This window comes from Helicoverpa armigera, chromosome 25 (genome assembly GCF_030705265.1).
Source record: "Helicoverpa armigera isolate CAAS_96S chromosome 25, ASM3070526v1, whole genome shotgun sequence".
NCBI classification, from domain to species: Eukaryota; Metazoa; Arthropoda; class Insecta; order Lepidoptera; family Noctuidae; genus Helicoverpa; species Helicoverpa armigera.
The window spans coordinates 5,617,978-5,640,630 of record NC_087144.1 but is presented as its reverse complement, the minus strand read 5'-3'; the positions used below and the strand labels follow the sequence as shown (position 1 = coordinate 5,640,630).

Sequence of the window (22,653 nt, the reverse complement as noted above, 5' to 3'; positions counted from 1 at the left end):
GGTATATTTCGTTTTGACTGAGTCCTGTGGGATTACGCGAAAAAGCAATTCCATCTTTTGTTTTTACGTTTTGCAATAATGCTGTGAATAAAAAGTATGGAGTAAGTATTCGGATTTTAATTTTGGAATCACTTGATTGTTTTTTGTTTCTTTCATTGACAAAAAGGATTCGTTTCGGAGCCAAACTTTTTCATTTGATTTTCCTTTTTCCTACCACCAAACTTACACAATTAGATTCCTCATTAGCTACCAAAACCTTCTAACTAAGAACTTCGAAACTACAGAAATTAATCGAACCGAAATCCGTAGGTACGAATACTTGGCCAAGTTTGGCAGAACTTGGTAATATCATCACTAGGCTTTGAATGGGAACTGCTTCGTAACGCGACCTAATAGGCCAATGAGGGGCGTGTGTTTGCCAAGTTCGGGGGCGCGAGCCAAGTTTCGAGTTCGAGTATTTGAAAGATGCCAAGTTTATGTTGGGTTTTGGTTAATTAGTGGGGGCTTTTAGGATATCACTTTTATACGTGTATGTACATTTTACATCTAGCACTGAAATATTTTTTCAAATTGGTCCGCAGTTTTGAATTTATTGCCACGTCTGTTGGCAGAAGACGGAAAACAAAGTAGTAGTTAAAAATACCAATTCTATAAAGATAATACTATACCTAGGTAATTATCATTGCTAAATAATACCGACTAAATAAAAAGTTTCAGCTACCATTCTAATTCATATAAACAAACCTACAGCTCGTGGGTATATTTTTCATACTCTCGACCTACTTAACAGTTTCACAATGCATACGTTACACACAGAAGTTGGGAGCTCTCTCGTCTTGTTTTCATAATGTTTACTACCATTTAGTGTTGCACAGTCGGGTAATACAATGAAACACGGTTATCTAACTACGTTGAGTTACTAGGCGCGCATGAAATTAAAGGAGTACATGCGATTCGGCAGTTTATGTTACTAAATAGGTTATTTTACTAAATGTCTTGTTTTGAGATTAAACGATTTTGTAGCTAGATTCATACTTCGTCTAGAATAAAATATATACAAACAAGATATAAAGATCTGAAGGCGGATCAAGGAAGCACACTGGGAGACCCGGAAACTTTCCTAGCCTACAGCAATGTTCCTACGAAAAATAATGGAAGTTTATGGGGAAGGCATTAGACCAGCAATGAGAAATGATAGGTTAAAAAGATACGCGCGGATAATATACCCCTTCTTGGCAGTCGAGTAATAAATTCCTAAAATCTTTATAGATAATTCTCATGTATTTTTTCCTTCTATGTTATCTATACTAATATTATAAAGAGGAAAACTTTGTTTGTTTGTTTGGTTGTAATGAATAGGCTCAAAAACTACTGGACCGATTTTAAATATTCTTTCACCATTAGAAAGCTATATTATCTGCGTGTAACATAGGCTATATTTTATCCCGGTGCGGGCAGTAGCTCCCACGGGACGCGAGTGAAACCGCGGGAAAACGGCAAAGAGACGCCATTATAACAATATGACTATAAGACACCTAGCTATACCTATGTATATAGGCCCAGCATCCCTCTTAACGTTTTAATCTCGCAAATGTGGGTTAATGTAATAGTGATTATAGTGCTTCACATTGTTAGCGAAAAGGTCGCGACGATAAATAACATAATGTACATCTTGTATTCTTTGTACATCCATCATCTTATCTTAAAAGGGAAAGCTAGACTATGGGATATAAATATGTTAATAATGCTTTCATTTTGACAGCTCACGCAGGCTTGAAATATGTATCAATATTATAAAGCTGAAAAGATTTTTTAAACGCGATAATCTTAGAAGCCACTGGTCCGATTAAAAAAATTGCAATTTTAGACAGTCCATTTATCGAGGAAGCCTAGTATTTTTCGTGGTGCACAATTTTGGTTCCTTTGAGACGCTTTTAGAACCAGAGAAAACCAGTGCTATTAAATAAACCTAATCGTCTTTTCCCTACATAACACAAATACAGATTGTGCAAAACATTTTTAGGTTACATCAACGCGAACAAAATACAGCTTAATCTAAATCAACGCAAGATCACACACAAACATATCTCAATATTTATCTCTTACTACAAATGCTTAGTGAACTAGATTCTCAAAGAGAAGCGTAAATCTGAGAGTGCCCAGCAAACTGCAGATTAAAGAGTCGGCCGACTGTTGACCCGAGGAATGGCAAAAAAGTTTCTTTAAAAATCTTGATTCTAATCAAAGTTTTCAGTCGGTCTGATGCAGACTAAATACCTGATCCTTTGTTATATGTGTATTATCATTCATCTTCATACTGATTTGTGTCGGTCCTGCGCCTGATCTGAGCTATGAGAGAGAAGGAATAGTGAGTGCACCTGTGTCTTCGCTAATGCACTATAATATGTCCTGCGCAGCTGGCTAATCTCCTTACAAGAGAATAGCCGCCGTAGCCGACAATCGACTAGGAGGACATCATCATGAGCCCATACAAACTATCGGCCGACTTAAAGTTTGCAGTCAACAAATTCTAAGTGTACTAGATTTTCAAAGAGAAGTGTATCTAAACAAGCGGTTAGCGGCGGATTGATTTGGGTTGCAAACTGTGGAGTGTTTCTCAAATACCGCGGTAACAAGATCGGTTGGACGAAAATATACACAACGTTGAAGCGAAATTGAACTGGAACGCGAAGAATGGAGGACATTGTAAAAGAAGTTTGTAAGGGTAAAAGTGCTTGTGTGATTGGGGAAAAATGATAAGGTGTGACAGAAAAGTGTTGATTGTCAAAAAGTGATGAAGGAAATCAGTTTTACGATGAACACAGATATTGCATGAAACGAAATAGTTAAAGTTAAATAGTGTACAAATTGTACAATGTTATTAACTATAATGATGAGTATTACTTTTATGATTTGAATAAGCTATAGGTAATATATGTTATGCTCAGTAAAAGTGGAGGTTGGTAAATGGGTGAATGTTTGTATGCAGCCAGTGATAAACCGACATATCTCAATTAACAATTAAGGACAATTAATACTAAATGGCATGAACAAGTAAAATGTTGTGTTCGGGGAAATTACAGTATCAAAACCAAACATTAAAACAGCAATTAGGACCAATTTTGACTTCCGTATTTTCAATGTAAATTAACGTTTACATAGTTTTGATTAATACAAATATCCTGTTAATATTGTTACCTAAAAGTAAATACATTTTTAATAACACAAAATTAAGCACTATTGTTCAAAAAATTAAGCCTCAAACTTCATCTAATACGGCAGGCAAAAATATAGGTCACCATTGGTTTGACGTACGTACTATGTTTCTACAAATGGCAACACAGGCGCGATGTCCAACTGGAATGACAAAGTTGACAAGTGTCATGTGCAGGGAAAGGACAACAATAGGCTGGCAACACAATAGAATTGCCGAAGCCTTATCGTGTTTTGTTTTTTTTTTTATATAAAACAATTGCGGGTGTTTCTGACACGTTCTGCGTTTTATTGTGAAGGTTTTACGCTAAAGGATTGTTTTATTGTCTATGGAATTAACTGCTTGAAGAATTAAGATTTTAAATGGTCATGGTCAAAAGTTTTGTCTTTGTAAAATTGAAAAAGGCCGTTAAAAATAAGTGGTTTCTCGTAAAAAATCAAAATGTTCCTTTTAAGAAACTAGCTGATTTCCCGCGGTTTCATGCGTGTCGCGCGTCCCGTAATTGGAAAAAATATAGTCTATGTTACTGGGGATAGTCTAGCTTCCCAACAGCGAAATATTTTTAGTTCAGGAACCTTTACAGAAACTAACAAAAATATTATTTATTATAATAGAATAGGTATCCTAATATCTATGAAAATATCCATCTTCGCAACCATAAACACAAGATGGCCGCCCATTATTCCGTTTTCAATAACTCAACAAAACTCTATTATAAAGAGAATTCCTCACACAATAAACACTCGTTATTGTTGTTTATTTAGTTCAATGGTGGTCTATAAATAAACAATAAAAGTAGGAACATCCTTGTTACGTGGTAATCGAGTCCCGGGGGAAACAGTCGTTCTTGTTACCATGGTAACGCAGGTCATTCACATCTATTGGAAAAATCTTAGGTCCGTTTTTTGTTTTAGTAGTGGAAATATAGAAGTCAATGGCCGAGAGTGTAGGAAAAGAGGTGAGCATAGGTAATATTGAAAAGCAATTTTGACTAAAACCACGTATGTACAAAAGAATGGAATGGGCGAATGACATTTAAGGTAAATAAAAATTCTACGCTCTGTGCTGCTATTGGAAATTGCCGTCGAAAAACTATAAATAAAATAAAGAACGTTGTAATGACAGCGTTTGTTATTTTAGGAGGTAAGAGTTATTTTTTCCTTTGCACGATTAAAATGAAGAATTTTGGTGACATTGAGCGAACACGGGATGACGAGATACTATTACATTATATATGAAGCAAAAACAGCTAAACAAATGTGAATCTAAACGTAGTGTTTTCTAGAAAAATATGTGAGATTTATTCGAGAACTGAATAAAGTTTATTAACACCGTTTCTTTGTCTTAGCTTAGCATCTCGGCCTTCAACAGTTAATTGCATGAGAAATGACAATCCTACAAAAACCCGACAGTTTAAATACAACAAAGACGTATTTTTTCTTTTAATTCTCCCTGACCGCCTGTTTACAAGCTTCCATAGATAATTGAGGAATATTTTTATTGAGTTGAAGACAACATAAATTGTAAAGGACTGATCAGATGCATTTCTTTGTTAATACATCGTTTATAACTACAAAGTTATAATACAAATAATACGACAAATAATTTTGTGTTCCTAAAGTTAGCTTTTCTATTAGTAGCAGTAGTTTTTTATATAAAATTCCGAAATCACCAGTTCATAAATCTGATTCAACTAATAATACTTGGCTCTAACTTAATATGAACGTACCTAACTGAAACCTTAAAATCTAAAACTGGCAATGGCTTTCACACCACCAGGTAAATTAATATTTTATAGGCTCTAGACTATTTGCCAAAACATTACACATTAAATAAGGATCCTTCACACGATCTCTTCAGAACATTTCAACAATATTTATAGTTTTTTAGTCTGTTATGAGTGAGGCTTGCTAACGATTTGGCACGCACCCAAAGGATGAGTCAGTTCGCGAGGGAATTCCTCAAATGTATAATGTCACTGAGCTGGGTATTTTCAGCTAACATAATTTTATGATTAATGAATTGATTAGTTTTTGAATGTATTTGTCTATTGATATGTTTGTAAATGGATGAAGAACTGGAATAGTTTTTGCCATAGCTAATAATGAGTAGGTATGGCATTGAAGTTTGCAGTTTATCTTTACTATACCATTATTACTATGAATTGTCACTTAGTGACGTTTTCATTTAACATAAACGATTTTGAATAAGTATAAAGCTACGCTTTGGCGAGTTCAAGCAATATTTTTATGTGAGTTTGAGAAATAATACTCTCGGTACTAGGGTGAGACGGCAGGAAATAATGAACAAGCTATCAAATAAAAATAGTAAGTTATTTGCAGTTACATCATAGTTATTGATGAAATAATTTGTTGAGAAAATTAACAATTACAAAAGAAATATACGCTGAAAAAACCCCAATATTAATATTCCGTCACCTCGTAAATAAACTTCTTCAAAATAATACTGGGGCATATTGAGTGAATCACATCGGTATATAAAGAGTCCAGTTTCCTGGTTTTATAAATACTAATGATGTAAGTGTAACTCGAGATATTTCAAAGCATATTTCTGCTTCAGGAAAATAACTACAGGCGACAGAGCAAAGGGAGTTTTATAAAAAGACCAACATAACCGTAGAAAAATGTTACGAAGAGAGAATCAGAAAATAAACATAGCGACACATATGAAGCTATGGAAACATTATATCTTTAGCAAATCTCCATACGTAGGGAGTAGGTAAAATATTATAATAAAGTAACGAGAACAGATATAACAGATATGTTGCGACAAAGTGTCATCGAAAAATATACATAGATGACCTGATTATGGGACAAAACCACCGAAACCTTTCTCAAACCATACAGGCACAAAAGAAAAAATACAAACAGCCTACAGGCCATATAAAATAGAGAAGTAAATACAGTCTAAAAGCTTATAGCAATTACACTTAATAGCGAAGTGAGCGGTCTCAGACCACCAACGGACAACCGCTAGCCGAGACCATTTCGTTAATGGGAAACCTTGCAAATGGCAACACCAACAAGAACAGAGAATTATTTACATCGGGCATAGGGAACGAAATTACTAGCCGGAGGTACCATAATAACGCAAAATCTCTTAAGAAAGTAGAGCGCTAAAGTGCGTCTTCTTTGGACCCGAAATTTTTTTGTAATACCAAAATTCGTTGACAGACTCCTCAAAGAACAAGAACGCTTCGTTAGTTCACTCGTATATGATCATTGTGGTCATGCCCACCATTCGTATTTGACCTAGTAGAAGGTACCTGACTTCTGGCATCTCCACCCATCTTTCCTTAATCTGTGACATCAGGCAACTCTCGCCGAAACTGATGAAATTGAATTTCGGTTTGAAATAACTAGGACTTCCCAATTTCCGAGAATAATGGCAGATAAATGGGTTGATTTGTAGTGGGTCTTCTTGATCAAGTATTTGTGTTTTAATTAGATTGGCAAATTTACGCAAACAAATATAGTGTACTAGCTAGCTATCCCACGTCCCGGGATGTATTATGTTACTTCGCGCAACTGGGCAAGATATGTGTCCTTTATCAGGCAGCAGTTTTGACGTAAAAGAGCGACAGACATATAGACATACATATTTACTTCAGAACTTATAAAAAGTGGATTTAAATTATGTATGACATATTTAAAATATAGGTAAAAAATATGGTTATTATTAAATAAAAGAAAATTAGTAAGGATCTTACTAAATCAAAACTAAAATAAACCTTTGTATGGTCTACTTTTAAGAATTGTACTTTCATGTAAACGCAGAATATCTTTTGCCAAAAACAAAAGCTGGTTAAAACCCACATGAGCCTTACCATTAAATTGAAAAGACATATTAAAAAATATTTAATTACTAGACCAATTAACCGTCCCTTCCCACAAAGGCCAATTTTACTTGAAAAATAATAATGCTATTATTTTTTATCGTATCAAGGAGGCTTTATTAAAATCATCTTAATTAGGGCTATTATTTTTCCTCTTGTACGCGGAAGGTATTTTTAGGATAATATCTCAATGTACATCAATTTTAAGTATCTTCTTTTTCTCTTGTTTTATTAATATTGAATTAAATTTTACTCTTACAATCAAAATTGGGGTAATTTCCATATTATTTGCGATAATTATGGTTGCCGATGTACCGAGTACTACATTTTCGTATAATCTTAATAATTCATTTCCTTAACCCGTTTCGTTTACCCGAGCGCTGATATACGCAAGACACAATTGATTTTCTATTGTTTTTAAATTAACGACATACAAGCAGTTAACTTTCAGTATTATATTTATTTGTTTAACCATTTATGTACACAGTAAGGCCAAGAAAGAAGTAGAAGTAACATAATAGTGCAAAGGTACTGCTTATTCTTAAAGAAATCTCTTCCAGCAGACAAGAAGGATATGTATAGCAAAATCGATTCGTTAAACTGTACTTTCGACTACGTATATGAACTAGAATGTTTTCAGCTCGGATTACGGCAACATAAGGAGATAATGCCCTTTGTTTGATGAGGACGGCGCATTGATGAACGCGCATTAGTAAGTATGAGTATCAAGTAAGTATTAGCATTATCCGAGCTTTCATTGTCATCGGATCATCCTTTCGTTGGCTCATTAATAGTTCCTTCATTACTAATGTATAAACTGATACCACATATGTCTCATGCAAATATATGTTTCTTTCTTTTTTCGGTCACCAATTAGTACATATTTGCTCTTATCGATAAGACTTATTCACTTTGTCTCTCAATATCATTACATTTTTAAAGATGAAATGGTATAAATTGTCAGTAACTAAAAACTGTAATAATTATGTGTGTACCTAATACAGTACCTACTATTTATATTTTGTGGTCTCTCGCACACCCAAAAATGGTACGGATACAAATCAATAAACATTAGTGTTATATTATAAACGAAAATTGATAATTTACAGCAGATTATCTGAATAAGCTTCCAATAATCAAATTCTGTTAGATCGATTCAAGATATTCAATACCCATAGCAACTAACAAAGCAATAGCAATCCATTACCTAGACCCATTGCGAACGTAGAACGGAACGCAATTCCTGTCAGAGGCGTGGAGGCAGGTCCTTATCTTGTCAATTAACCAGATATACAAAATCCTTGTGCTTTATATGTTTAAATGTCAAATGTTATATCCGTTTTATTTATAACCGGACTTGAGATAAGCAAATGTTACTAGCAAGGCCTAATTCAATGCAGCTTTAGGTACGAACTACCTTCCGCTGGCAGTTTCACCCGTATGCCATGAGAAGTGCTTCCCGCACGTGGATAAAAATAGCCTATATGTTAATTTGATATATGAACTATATTATTGCCAAGTTTCATCAAAATCCATCCAATAGTTTTTGCGTGAAAGAGGAACAAATATCCATACATACGAACTTTCGCGTATGGATATGTGAGCAGGCCTCAAATGGGTCGGTTCGTGGATAGGTGACCACGTGACTATCTTTTCATAACGCACAGCTGTATCCAGTGAAACTGAAAGCCAACCACAATATCGGCAAAAGGCTAGGCAGACGATAATGCCATGAATAAAAACTTCTTCTCAGAAAAATATAACGAACGAATCCATAATCACTTTTAAAAATCGCATCCCACATAACAAGACTCCACTTAATAGTGCCATCGACAATATTATGCAAGAATTACACAACAGATGCATAAAACGATTGTTTATGCCAAGCATGAATTCGCGTCTATTTACTACCGAGGAATGTCGGAAAATGTTGTAACTTCATCCCACGCTTGTAGTAAGAATCAATTGAGAGAAACAAGTTCTACTAGTGTAGACGATGCACTAAGGATTAGCTTTGAAATCTACGCCAACATGAGACTGAAACTTTACTAATATTATAAATGTGAAAGTGTGTAAAAAAGAGTTTGTTGAAGGATGAGGATGTCTGTGTCTGTATTATTGTTACTCTTCATCATCACTAATAGAAGGGATTTGATGAAGCTTGACAATAATACAGCTTATGATATCAGAATAATAGACATAGGCTACTTGTCTCCATATTCAGGAAGAAGTTCCCGAAGGTCGCGGGCGGTAGCACGTTAAAAATAAAACTTTCTTAAAAACATGATGAATATTCAGGATATATCGAAATTGGTGATCGAGACACCGAAAAGAGAAAAGGAGACAACGATTTGTTTCTGAAAACACACTGAAGCAGAAAAGATCATAAACTGTTCTAATACGAAAATTTTAAATGAAAGCAATAGAGTGATTACAAGAAGACTATACCAGAACGCAAAAGTTAGAACTAAAGTCGAAGCATCAGGATGAACGATTGACGTCTCAACCGGATGACCATAGTTAACACGTAATCACGTAACCACGACTTCCTGAGCTGGGCTTTGGACTTAAAATTCCACTGACAGAGATACTAAAAGCAGCAAAGGACTGGCATTATGCATATTTATTCGGCCACAATAAGTATAGACTTCATGACAAAATGTGTGGCGTAAAATAAGAAGTAACGAGTAAATTGACACCTTATGTTGCATGTATGCCTGCTTGATGTTAAGCCTGCAATTATAAACAACCCGCAATGGATACAACAAGAAGGCAAGTGTAATAACATCTTACACTTATATCATTATGCCTTGTTCAAACTTGTCCAACTGCTCAAGTCAAGCCAACACGTCGGCCTTATCTTGTAACCACGTTTTTATAATTGCGCCTTTCCCCTCAATCTCATTCAGGAACTATGATCATAATGCCCTGATAAATTAATATAGCTGCATATTTTCCGTAATGTTTTTATTTTGAAGATTGGAGGCCAACCCGTGGTAGGTCGGGGGTAATTGAAAAATTAAATGTATCTGAAGTCGTTAAATTTCTGAGTAAATAAATAAGTAGTCATCATAATTACTCGTTTACTTCGTGGAAAGGCTCGATTTATTGTAGCTACAAAAAAGAATATTGAAATTGGAAGTGACTGAGTTAATAAGATTGTACGCAAATTCCTTCGGACAGAACAAATTGACAATTAAGGAATATTGAAGATTCAGAACAAAAAAAATGAAGAATTTCAAAATGAAAAAGGGAATGAATTGTTGAAAACAGCAGATAAAATTGATGATAATAAATAGACGAATTTTGTTCGACACTAAAATACAAATACTAATTACGTTACAAATAACGTTAACTGTCCCTGCAAGATGATCACACAAACAAAGAAAAAAGCCGATGTAACACGACACTAACCATGGTTTAGTCAGTTTTAATCTAAGTTTAAACCTAGCGGCGTGACTCAACTGTCCGAAACGGCTCGAGACGATTTGTTTAACAACAGCGGAGTTGCGTGTACGCATAAATATATGTAAATAACGTCATCAAACAGACGGCCAATAGGAAAGCGGTTTACGACTCATATATAAATAAAGATGTTGAGGAGTTTTGAAGAGAAAAATAAAGAAAGTTTGATGGATTCATTTATAAGAGTTTTAAGCACACAATCTGGATTTCAAGAGAGATTATATTGATGTTGCGTTGCGTGGTTTTTTAGTGGATTCATATATGATTTTACATGAGATGGATGATTATGAGGTCCAAAATCTCGAGGAATGAGGATTCATAGCAAAAAATCTCTTGTTTTAGTTATTTCTCTGAGCATCCAAGACTCGGGTCTTCGATGCTCATCTGTATTAAAATTAACCAAAACCAAGTTCAAAAAATGTTATAATACAATTTCAAATAATGTCCGTTAATACGTTATTGACCAGATAAAATAAATCTACAATTGATTACGTAAGATTCAAACGGGTACAGTCACGGTTTTCTTTTAAATGTCAGGAAACGCCACCGATATGGCATTTTATCGAGAGACTTGACCTCATAATGACAGAGGTCTACAAGTCAAGGCTTCGAAGGAAACATACATTTACATGCAAAATTGCAATATCGTTAGAATTCTTACTTTTATTACATTTCTGTATTTTGTCATTTCTCTTTGTAACTTATAGATGTTCTTCAATTGGTAAATCTTTCTCATGTTTTGGCCTTTACTGTCCATTTACACATTTTTTGACACAATTCTGTAATTGTATTTGCTTTGCACTTTCTAAGCGTATCTAATTCTTAGACATCACTGACTCAGTAGAGGTCAAGGAAAACTTCTTGAGGAAGCCTGAATTCCTCAGTCCACTTTAAGCAAGCGTGGTGATAATGGTCATTGCTTCTCTGTATGAGAAGAAGCCTGTGCCCAGTGGAATGGTAAAAAATGCTGATGATGATGATGATATTTGCCTTTCTGACAACTTAGTAATGAAAACCGCAGTAAAAATAATTACTCCATTTATTAAAGCTTCTTTTTCAACGTCAAACAGATCTACTTTTGCTACTACTGAATTCGTAATAGTAAAATCAATTGGAACCAATCCAACGATTACAAATTTCGCTGACGACAACCGTGAATCGAGTAACAATATTTATAAAAACATTAATTGTGATACCAGTACGAAGACAGAACTACAATTATGTCTGTCAGTTAGTTTAATAAATAGAGTTTAAGAGGAATCTGGGAGGTCGGACATGACCCCATTTTCTGAAGAATTTAGTTCAATATTGTGTTGGAACATGCTCTGAGAAAAGATAGTTTGGTAATGTTGCTTTTTCATTTGTTTGCAGTTTGTTTATGTGAAACACTTTGGTTTTATTTCTTGTATCAAGATCTTAATTGTCTTCGAGAACAGCTAAATTCTCAAATTCAGTGTTAGTTTCTCGTCTATCGTCATCTGTCTAGTCTTTTCCTTACTGTTGGGGTTGGTTAAAAAGCATGCAGCTGAATACTGGTGTTTAACTTTCTCGATTTTGTCTATCTTTAAATACATTTTTGGAACTATTATTTTGAGGATGCTGTCATTTTTAGAGTAATATACACTTTGGAATCTATAGCACATTTTGTAATAAATATTATTCGTTTCTATAATATCGTACGCACATAAATGCAAATAGTAAAATACCTTGCAATAACGTCTAAAATATGCAATGTCCACACTTGAATTACATGTATGTCTAGGTTATCAACTGAGACTTAAGGTGTAGCATATAGTTTTGAAACTGTAGGTATCATGTTTTACAGGTTTAGACAACGTTATATGACTTATAGTACATTCTTCGTCATCATTGACCGTTTCTGAATTTATAATAGAACTAACTGACTAACTGATTTTCGCGGTTCCACAAGCATCTCAAGAGAACTGCTTTCCATGTTTCAACAGCCAACTTATGTACTGAATTTTATCTCTATCCGTTAAGCCATTTCAGAGTGATTTATTTTTACATGGTTAGGATACAAGAAAGATAAGTTCATTGAATTTTGTTCAGAAATGTAATCTAAGCGTTAGGTAGCCCATTTATCGGAGAATGCTACAGGCTAAAAAATCCTCGAAAAAGCTCCGAAACTATTGAACTGATTTAAATAATTCTTTCACTGTTAAGAAGCTACTCTTTTATTCGGGTACGCAAAGTAGTTCTCTGAGGACGAGGGTGACACCACGGGATATAGTTAGTAGTTCCATATGGATGTCAAGTGTTGGGTGGTCTCCGGTACAAATAGATCGAGACGTTTCCTGCGAGTTTTAAATAGGTGTTCAAACAAGATAACTGTTAGTATCTTTTGAGAGCTTATGAAGATTTAATTTGTTGCAGTCATAATATTAATGTCGACAATATTTTGATGGAGCGTATTTTTTTTTGTATAACTTTTTTATACATTTGAGATCATGAATTGGACAAAAATAGTACGTACTTTTATGATGGTTATAGGTTGAATCAATGATCATTTATTTCTTAAACTTCTATTTTGAACTGGAAAAGTTTGATAATTTATTTATATAAAATATCTAATCTTCCACGATTGATTTCATTATTTCCAAACTTACTTTCTCCACACAAAACACTACAAAATCCCGATATTTACACAAAACTATTTCAGAATCCTCACGTCGCGTAACAGATGTGTCCAAACGTTGAAAAGCCCAATAAAACCGAGTTCTAAATAAAAGTGCTTGTGAAGAAGATTGACAGTCTCGACTGCAGTTAAACTGTCCCGTTTTATTTCTAATGTAGCATAAACATTCACACAAAGAAACTCTGTTTTAAAGTATAGAGAAAATTGTGAAAACTACTTTCTCTGTTCAGTTTTTTTATTGATCATTTTGTATTAAATGTAGACCTTTCTGAACGATTGCGTGATGAACGAGGTAAAGATATAAATGTGTTTGCAAAAGCCTTGATTGTCTTGTTGAACATCTTGTAAAGTTGTAAAGATAGTTAGGTAGGCAGTTTATACAAATTAGACATAAAAGCCAAACATGGCTATTTGACTAGCATTCTTAGTTATAAATCACATGCTTTAACAGGAAGGCAATGGTCACAAAAAACAATGACTAATAAGGTAACTATGTCTGAAGATCTAAAAACTCAGTAAAAACAAATGAATAAATAAAAACCTCTCAAAAATTCACAGTTCACAGAAAAACACAGAACAATGGCACATCTGATGTTTTTGAAATTAAACAGGACTTGTTCGGTGGACTAACTTGTCTTTTATTTGAACATATAATTTGTACAACGTGTTGCCTTTTAGAACAATAGAACGGGAGAGAGCTTATACCAACATTGACATATTAACAACATGTAGCCAACTTAAACATTTAAATAAACATTGCCATATTCATAACACCCCTTCTCAATGTTTATACATTTTAAACAAATAACATTAACATTAAAACAAAACTTAAAACATCTTAAAACATTACCAAATAAACATCTCTACTTCTTAGCTTACCACTTGACATTGCATTGTGTTAAAAACTTAATTAACAACTCCTTACTTAACGACTTTGTTAGCATGTCTGCCAATTGTTCACAAGTATTAATATACTGAATATCAATTTTATTATTTTTGATCAAATCTTTAACACAGTGGTATCTAATGTCAACATGTTTAAGACGTTTCAGTGAGTCTGTACTTGCATTCAAAATAGCTCCCTGATTGTCACAATACAACTTAACAGGGCTATCATTCTGAACATCAAAATCATGCAATAAATTAACAAGCCAGCACGCTTCACTTGCTGCCATACTCATAGAAACATATTCGGCTTCAGTTGAAGACAAACTTACAGAAGATTGCTTCTTTGAACACCACATAACCAAACAATTTGCAAAAGTAAACAAATAGCCAGAGGTGGACTTTCTGTCCCTCTGATCACCTCCCCAATCTGCATCACAATAGCCTTGTAATACACTATCATCACACTTATAAACTATTTTATAATCTAATGTATGCTTCACATAACGCAATACTCTCTTAAGTGAACTAAGTAATGCACTATTAGCACATTTCTGATATCTACTTAGTAGGGAAACTGCAAAACACAGATCAGGCCTAGTGCCTGAGACAGCATACATAAGACAGCCAATAATTTGCCTACAGACTCTTTCAATGTCTATATCACAATTAGTATTTGAATCAAACATTTTAGTATTCAAATTACTATCCAAGGGTGTCAGCATAGGTTTACAATCTTCCATATTAAATCTTTTTAATACATTTTCTAAGTACTTTCTTTGTGACAATGTAGTTATACCCTTTTCTAAGTTTTGGTTTATATGTATTCCTAGAAATTCTGAAACTAGCCCTAAATCTTTCATTTTAAATTCTTTACTTAACATTGTTTTTAGGTTAGTGACCTCACTTTCATTACTTCCAAAGATTAACAAATCGTCTACATATATTAACAAAAATATTTTATCTTTACCACTATACTTCTTATATAAACATGGATCATATTTAGACCTTATAAAACCATCTCTAATTAATACAGAGTCAACTTTAATATTCCAAGCTTTAGGTGAACTTTTCAACCCGTACAGTGACTTGTTTAACTTTACAATATTATTTTCTCCTGAGTATGCCCCTTCTGGTAACCTTACATATACATTTTCTTTAATATTACCATATAGAAAAGCTCCAGTGACATCCATCTGGTGTATAGGTAAAGTATATTTTGTTGCAATTACTACAAACAATCTAAAAGTTGCTAGCTTAGCAACTGGAGCAAAAATGTCACTTAAATTCATTATATCTTGTTGTTCACACTCACTTTGCTCTAATTTTACGTTATTACACTTGTAGAAGTCAGTTTTTTTACGCTCACGCTTGCTCCTTTCTACAGGTAAAACAATATCTTCCAATAACTGTTCTTCTTCACTGCATGGCAAGTAGTCACTGTCATCTTCAGAGTTGTCTGCTAAGTCACTACTCATGTGGGACGTCTCTACCTCGTTGTGGTTGTGGGTTGTTACCTCATCAATATCGGGACTATTCTCCTGCCCTGTGTCCTCTTCAAGGTCCAAGGACACCACAGTTTGCCCTTCACCTTTCTTCACTAGAGGTTTCTCCTTCTCTTCTTGCTGTAAGAATACAATGTCCCTTTTTGTTTCTACTACATTCTTTTCAGGATAGTAAATACGGTAACCTTTCACATTCTCCTCATATCCGACCATCAGTCCCCTCTCTCCTTTCGGATCCCACTTCAGTCTCTTCTCTTTTGGTATGTGTACATATACTTCTGTACCAAAAGCTCTCAACTCCATGATATTATATGTTTTTCCAGTCCATACCTCATATGGAGATCGCCCATCCTCGTGACTCTTCCCAGTCCTGTTCAACACGAACACTGCAGTATTTATGGCTTCGGCCCATAATTTCTTTGGTAAATTCTCTCATGTATCATTGTCCTGGCCGCTTCCACCAATGTTCTATTTTCTCTCTGCCTTTCCATTTTGCTCTGGAGTGTATGGTACTGTAGTTTGGTGTGTTATTCCACGTCTTGTAAACATTTCCTTCACATACCTGTTCACAAACTCCAGGCCGTTATCACTTCTGACTGTCTTCACCTTGTTTCCAGTATTATTCTCGGCTTTATTTATAAAATCTTCAATTATATACTTAATCCTATCTTTTGTCTTCACAAAATACACACTTCTGAAATTCGAATAGTCATCTGTTAGCAAAACAAAGTACCTTGACCCACCAACTGACGGTTCCTCCATGGGACCGCATGTATCAACATGAATTAACTCACATGTCCTGGTACTCTTGAATTCGCTTCTATTGAATGGCAATCTATGAATTTTCCCGACCAAGCAACTCTCACACATCGGGTTGGACGTTTGTTTAACCACAATGTTGTTTTTTCGCAAGATATCTTTGACATAGGTAAAGTTTTGGTGCGCCAATCTTCTGTGCCACTCGTTTAAATCGTTCCACGCTAGTTCTGCAGTACTCGCAGTTTCACCATTACTATTATAGCGTAAATTCAAGTAAAAAGAATTTCCAATTCTTTCCGCAACAGCGCAAATTTTATTTGACTTGTAAAATTTGCATGAACTGTCATCTGTCACTACAACATAACCTTTGTCTGTGGCGCGGTTTACCGAAAACAGGTTCGTTTTTAGTTCAGGAACATACAAGACATTGTCTATGACTGTGTCAATCCATTCATTCCCGTTTGACACTTGAACTGTTATCTGTCCATAACCAATCGCATTTATCACTGCTCCATTACCGATGATAACAGGTTTTGGCGAAGTATTTGAGAATGATGTAAACAATGCACGGTCTCTACACATATGTTCAGTGGCACCAGAATCCACCAGCCACTTAGATTTTTGCAGTTGATGCGACAGATTAGACACCACGAACGCATTACTATTCGTTTTATTTTCACTTCTTGACATTCTTTGTTTTCGAAACCGACACTGAGCTTTAAAATGTCCGAACTTCCCACAATAAAAACAGTTATTATTATTACTCATGTTCCCTTCACTGTTAGTTTTATTGTTGCTTTTACTTTCGGTATTATACTGTCCGCTTTTACCAAATTTGAAACCTCTTGACGGTCCTGGACCTTTATTCTTCACAAAGAATGCAGACGGTGTTGCTTGCTGTGCTCCTTCGTTCCTTTCCTTTACTCGCTCTTCTTCAATCAGTAGTCTGGCCACTAAATTTTCAAACGTTTGTTTGTCATCCGGCGCCGACTCCCAGGCCGAAATGAAATGTTTATATTCGTCTGGTAACGACATCAACACCTTCGTGATTACAAATTTATCTGAGATTTCTTCACCCATCTGTTTCAATTGGTTTTGTAGTTCTTGTATCTTAGATAAGAAAACAGACATGTCGACTCCTCTTTCAAACTTATATTGAAAAAATCTCTGCTGTATAATGTGCACACTGGTCTCCGTTTTCTGTTCATAAACACTATGAAGCTTTCGCCACATCTCCGCAGAACTCGTACAAGTAATAATATGTAGCATTGCCTCTTCTGACATTCGTGTTACCAGTAACGTTTGTGCTTTGGCATCTTTGGACTCCCATGCCGGTATCTCAGCGGCAACTTCGGGCTTCAATTGCTTTCCTCCACGATATTTAACCATCCATGGCCCCTCAATTGTACTGTTGTTTGGAATTTCCATAAATTCCAATTTCTGGCTCCTTCTAACTTGATCACATTGACGTTATTGTTATTTCCTTCCGTCATTTTTACCTTGTCCTCTCCCAACTAAGAACAAGTACTCCTTCTCGACGATGTTCCGCTGTTCCGCAATGGCCGAGCCGTCAGCCGATGCCGCAAAAGTGACAACCTCACTTTTTTTCTTCTCGTCGATTTTACTTTTACTGCCACCGCAAGTAATCTACATCAAGCTGTTATGGCCGTGCCTGGGCCCATAACCTGATGTTTTTGAAATTAAACAGGACTTGTTCGGTGGACTAACTTGTCTTTTATTTGAACATATAATTTGTACAACGTGTTGCCTTTTAGAACAATAGAACGGGAGAGAGCTTATACCAACATTGACATATTAACAACATGTAGCCAACTTAAACATTTAAATAAACATTGCCATATTCATAACATTATTATACAAATTAGACATAAAAGCCAAACATGGCTATTTGACTAGCATTCTTAGTTATAAATCACATGCTTTAACAGGAAGGCAATGGTCACAAAAAACAATGACTAATAAGGTAACTATGTCTGAAGATCTAAAAACTCAGTAAAAACAAATGAATAAATAAAAACCTCTCAAAAATTCACAGTTCACAGAAAAACACAGAACAATGGCACATCGATAAACTTCGTTGGATTTCGAAAATCGAACTCGCGGTGATTCGCTATTTCAAACTTCGAACGCGCGGTCCGCGCCGCAAGCGCAGCGGCCTGAGACTGGCTGGAGACGAAGCACACCGCTCGCATCATTCACCTTTGGCACCCGTCTCTTTCGCACATACAGAGCTTATGAAAGCTAGAATGAGACGTCAAATGTGGTCATTTTTCTCGGGATGACGCGGAGGCGTAATTTCGCAAGGCTCTATAGTCAAGGACGATTTACAAAACATTGGATTAAAATATAAATAAAATGTGATATTTAATGTCAGCTGGCTGTAACGGGTGATGGCGGTGAGCCGAAACGTTATTTCTATTTTTAGGTCATGCTGTAGGTACGATATTAAATAGTTTACTATCATATTAAATTATAGGGCCGACGACAAAAATATCTAGCAAAAATAACGTACGAGAGAAAAATAGTGTCAACATTTTATATCGAAACCAGAATTTGACTAAAAAAAGTTTGAGAAAAAAAAAGTTGCATTTAATGTATGATAATTTATCAGAATTCCCGTTTCCAAATATTGATGAAGGAAATCCGTTATGACACGAATCCATTTTCTACAAGATGTTAATAAAACTCAGTCAGTTATTTAGCGGATACAAAATAATATATACTTAGGTGCAACATATTACTGATTTTATTTAGCTCCATATAAAGTCAATACACTCTACGATATGACATTAAAAGTAATTGCCCAGTGCCGAGTTTTTGCTCATATCGAACTAACCATTATAACGAGAGAAACAGAAGTCACATTTTTCATTTTAATGTCTTTGTTTTCAGGAACATTTCATATTCCTATTATTTCGGAAGTCGTGGTTGTCGAACATCTACCTCTCGAGTACAAGAAGTGGGTTCGGTGCTGTATTTTCAATGACTGAAAGTTCGAACCCAGCTGAAATTAGCCTTGAGCAATCAGGTTGATTAAAGCTGATTCTCTGTATGCTGATAAATTGGGAAACTAGAGGCAACTTTTGATCCGTACGCCTTAAGTAAACCCCAAATGTTAAGTTGAGTATGAGCTTCTGTCAAAGTTAGTACATATTTGACCTACTAATATTTTTGCTACCTAGCCTAGGCAATATAAACTTACGAAGGCAAGTGTTATACCAATAAAATGCAATTAATCCGTCGTTAAGCTACGGTATGCGAGGTCTTGTCTAGGTAAACTCAATATTTAAGCTCGTATCAGGTTACAATATTTATTTATGAATTCGGCCTCCCGGTTTACAGACTTTGTGTGTTTTTTTAAGATTGCAATCGGTTAATGGGTTTACTTAATTTAATTTGTACGTTTTTGGTTTGAGCTTTGTCAAGGACCGTTAAATACCGAGAGAACCCTATCAGGTACTCTCATTACAATATTCTTACTTAAGTATGTAAAGCTGGAGTAACATACACTTGTCAATGATATATTGATACTGAATAAACCTGAAGATACTCTAGGTACAACTAGAAGGAACAGAGCTGGGTTTTGTTCAGTAAAAGTCTGATACTCCAGTCTGGCAGTGGGAGGCTGCACCCACAGCGAAGGGGTCATTTGATGATTTCCCACAAAAAAGGATGATGCTGTTTTTAGAGATGTAGATGACAATAGAAAAATAACAATAATTAAAACAGGCAAACACAAAGTAAAGTAATGCTATGTAAGTGTAACACATTATCATTTAGATACATGAACAGACTGACACGGAAACAGAAGTACGTCAACCTCACACTCAGGCCGTTACTCAGCCGCGTTCACATCTATGAATTATGGATTTATTATTATTTATGCACTAAGTTTTAGATGCCGTTGCACTTGGGGATTAGACTATGAAGAACAGATTTCTACAGGCACAAAGAAAACAAAAGACAAGCGCATAATGATGAGGAATAAAATAATGCAGAAAATAAAACAAAAGAAAGATAAGAAAAGCAAAGATCACTTTAATGAAATAATAGAAAATGGGATAACAAATCATAAATAAGATGAAAAAATCCAGCAAAATATAACTCTTTCTAAATTGTTCTAGCGAAGGAATGAAAAGTGAAGCCTGAGAGTAAGATAAACAAAAAATGATGAAGGTAGGTTGTCAGCGTGTTAATGAGCACACAACCGAGCTCGTTTTCACAGCTAATTATAAGCAAAGAAAGCTTCAGGCAGTAGAAAATAAAAATAATTTTATGACAGGGGTGGATCTTGCAAAACGTGATGACAATGGTGGAACGATAAAAGAAGGATAACAGGTTATTTAGAATTAAGAAGCAAGTAATGACCAAATATTAGATTAAATAAAATATTTCTTTTTAAAGACATACATTATCTGCTTAGCTTTTTTCTAAACTATTCTGGCGTCGGCTTCCAGTCTTAACCGGATGCAGCTGAATAGGACTATTGTTTTACATGATGCAATTGCCCACCTAACTTTCACTCGTAAGATTGGTTATTAGACTATTTGGCTTCTGTTTCCCGTAAAGACTGCAAAATATGTAGGTACAAATAACAGCCAGGACCCACCAAAGTAACGTGTCTTCCGAAACGTCGACTCGTCATGACAAGATGGCCACCACGGACCAACAGGGCTAAGCGATGCTTAAACCCTATCCGTCGTACCACAAAATCTTTTAAACAGACGTGGTACGCCGACGAACACGACGAACACTTGTCTAAAAATATGTTCATGACGTTGTTCATCAGTTTATGACGTTGAAATAAGGTCCACATTTTTAGACAAGTGTTCAACAGATGTTTACGTTTTTGTAGTAAGGCTGTATGACTTTTATTTAGCCACAAGCCTACAGACAGACAGACAGACAAACAAACAAAAACACAACAGTACCTACTAAAACGGTAGAGTAATATTTCATAAATATGTGTAAGCTCGGCCTAGACGAGTAACAGTAAACGGTATAAGTAGATGACGTACCTAATGACTCATGTAAACATTGCTGGTTCGATCATGAGGAACGTTCACTTTTTACTTAGGCTTGTGTGGCTAGTCAGCGAAAAGCGAAAGCTATCATAAAACTGAACCGTCTTTTTTTAAACGTCTTAAACGACGTTTTCGTTTTAAACGTCTTTTCAACACTTGTCTAAAAAAATTACAGATTATGACGTTGAAATAAGGTCCGTTTAGCAGCCACACCTTTTTTAGACAAGTGTTCAACAGATGTTTAAGTCTTTGTAGTAAGGCCCGAACCGTTTTGCCAGAAAGCGCTTATTTCAGGAACTACTGGTCCGATTTGAAAAATTATTTCAGTGATAGATAGCCTATTCATAGAGAACGGTTATAGGGTACTTATCGTTTTTCCGAGTGCATGGTGCAGTTCCCATAGGACGCGGGTAATATCGATGGTGGAAGCTAGATATAAGCATAAAACCAAAAGAAACTAATATAATCCGTGATGCAGTATTGGCTCCAAACCTTTTTTTTCAATTAAATTATATCTCTTTAGTGGAAACAAAAATCAATTTTACAAACATAAGTAAATTGGGTTCTGGGAAACGACAATTGTCATGAAAACGTATATTATGACCGTATGAGGAAGTTATTATAAGTTATTAGTTTCATACTCACAAAGAGAAAGGCACAAAGTATAAAATTAGTGGTGATTATGGAACTGACGTAATTATTTATAAATGCCAGATGTTATACATTTGACCTTTTAATTAACTAAGTGTTTATTTTGTGACGTTAAGGACATAATATTGGCTTTTCCATTCTGTTTTCCTTGAGTCAAATAGTTTTATTTCCCTATTTACAATGAAATATGTACGAGTAAGTATATGTACCCCGTGACTCCCACATCATCTTAAGAGAACTACTTCTTGTACCCGGACAAAAACTGGCCAATGTCTTTTCTCGGGCTTTAGAATATTTGTTTGTTTGTACCCTAAACGCTTTGAAAACACTGAACCGATTTGAAAAAAATGACACTGTTATAAAGCTACACTATCTCCGGGTGACATAAGCTATATTTTATCAGGGCACGGGCAGCACGGGACGCGGGTGAAATCGCGAGATACAACAAGTTTCATATTCGTTTCGTAGGTAAATCAATTCAGTAATTTTGTCCAGAAAGCACGACAAACAGACAGAGTTATTTTAGCATATATTATTATAAGTAAAGATGTTTATATCAAAGCTCTTTCTCTCAACACAGCTTTAGCTTCGCTTTTACTGTGCACAGGGTTAAATCG

At 35.2% G+C, this 22,653-nt stretch overlaps 1 protein-coding gene across 18 annotated transcripts in view; it reads right to left on the bottom strand.

The window, feature by feature from the left end:
- The window catches only part of LOC110379551 (focal adhesion kinase 1), a 179,420-nt gene that overhangs the window by 62,650 nt on the left and 94,117 nt on the right, over nt 1-22,653 (bottom strand). For 5 of the 18 annotated variants that reach the window (XM_064041584.1, XM_064041586.1, XM_064041583.1 and 2 more), the window contains exon 1: nt 18,380-18,531. The exons of 6 other annotated variants lie outside the window; for them this stretch is intronic. The gene's annotated coding sequence lies outside the window, so the exon portion shown is untranslated. Of the gene's footprint in view, nt 1-13,732; nt 13,764-18,379; nt 18,532-22,653 lie in introns of those variants that run through there. 7 more of the 18 variants (XM_064041572.1, XM_064041576.1, XM_064041574.1 and 4 more) reach the window with 3 other exon arrangements.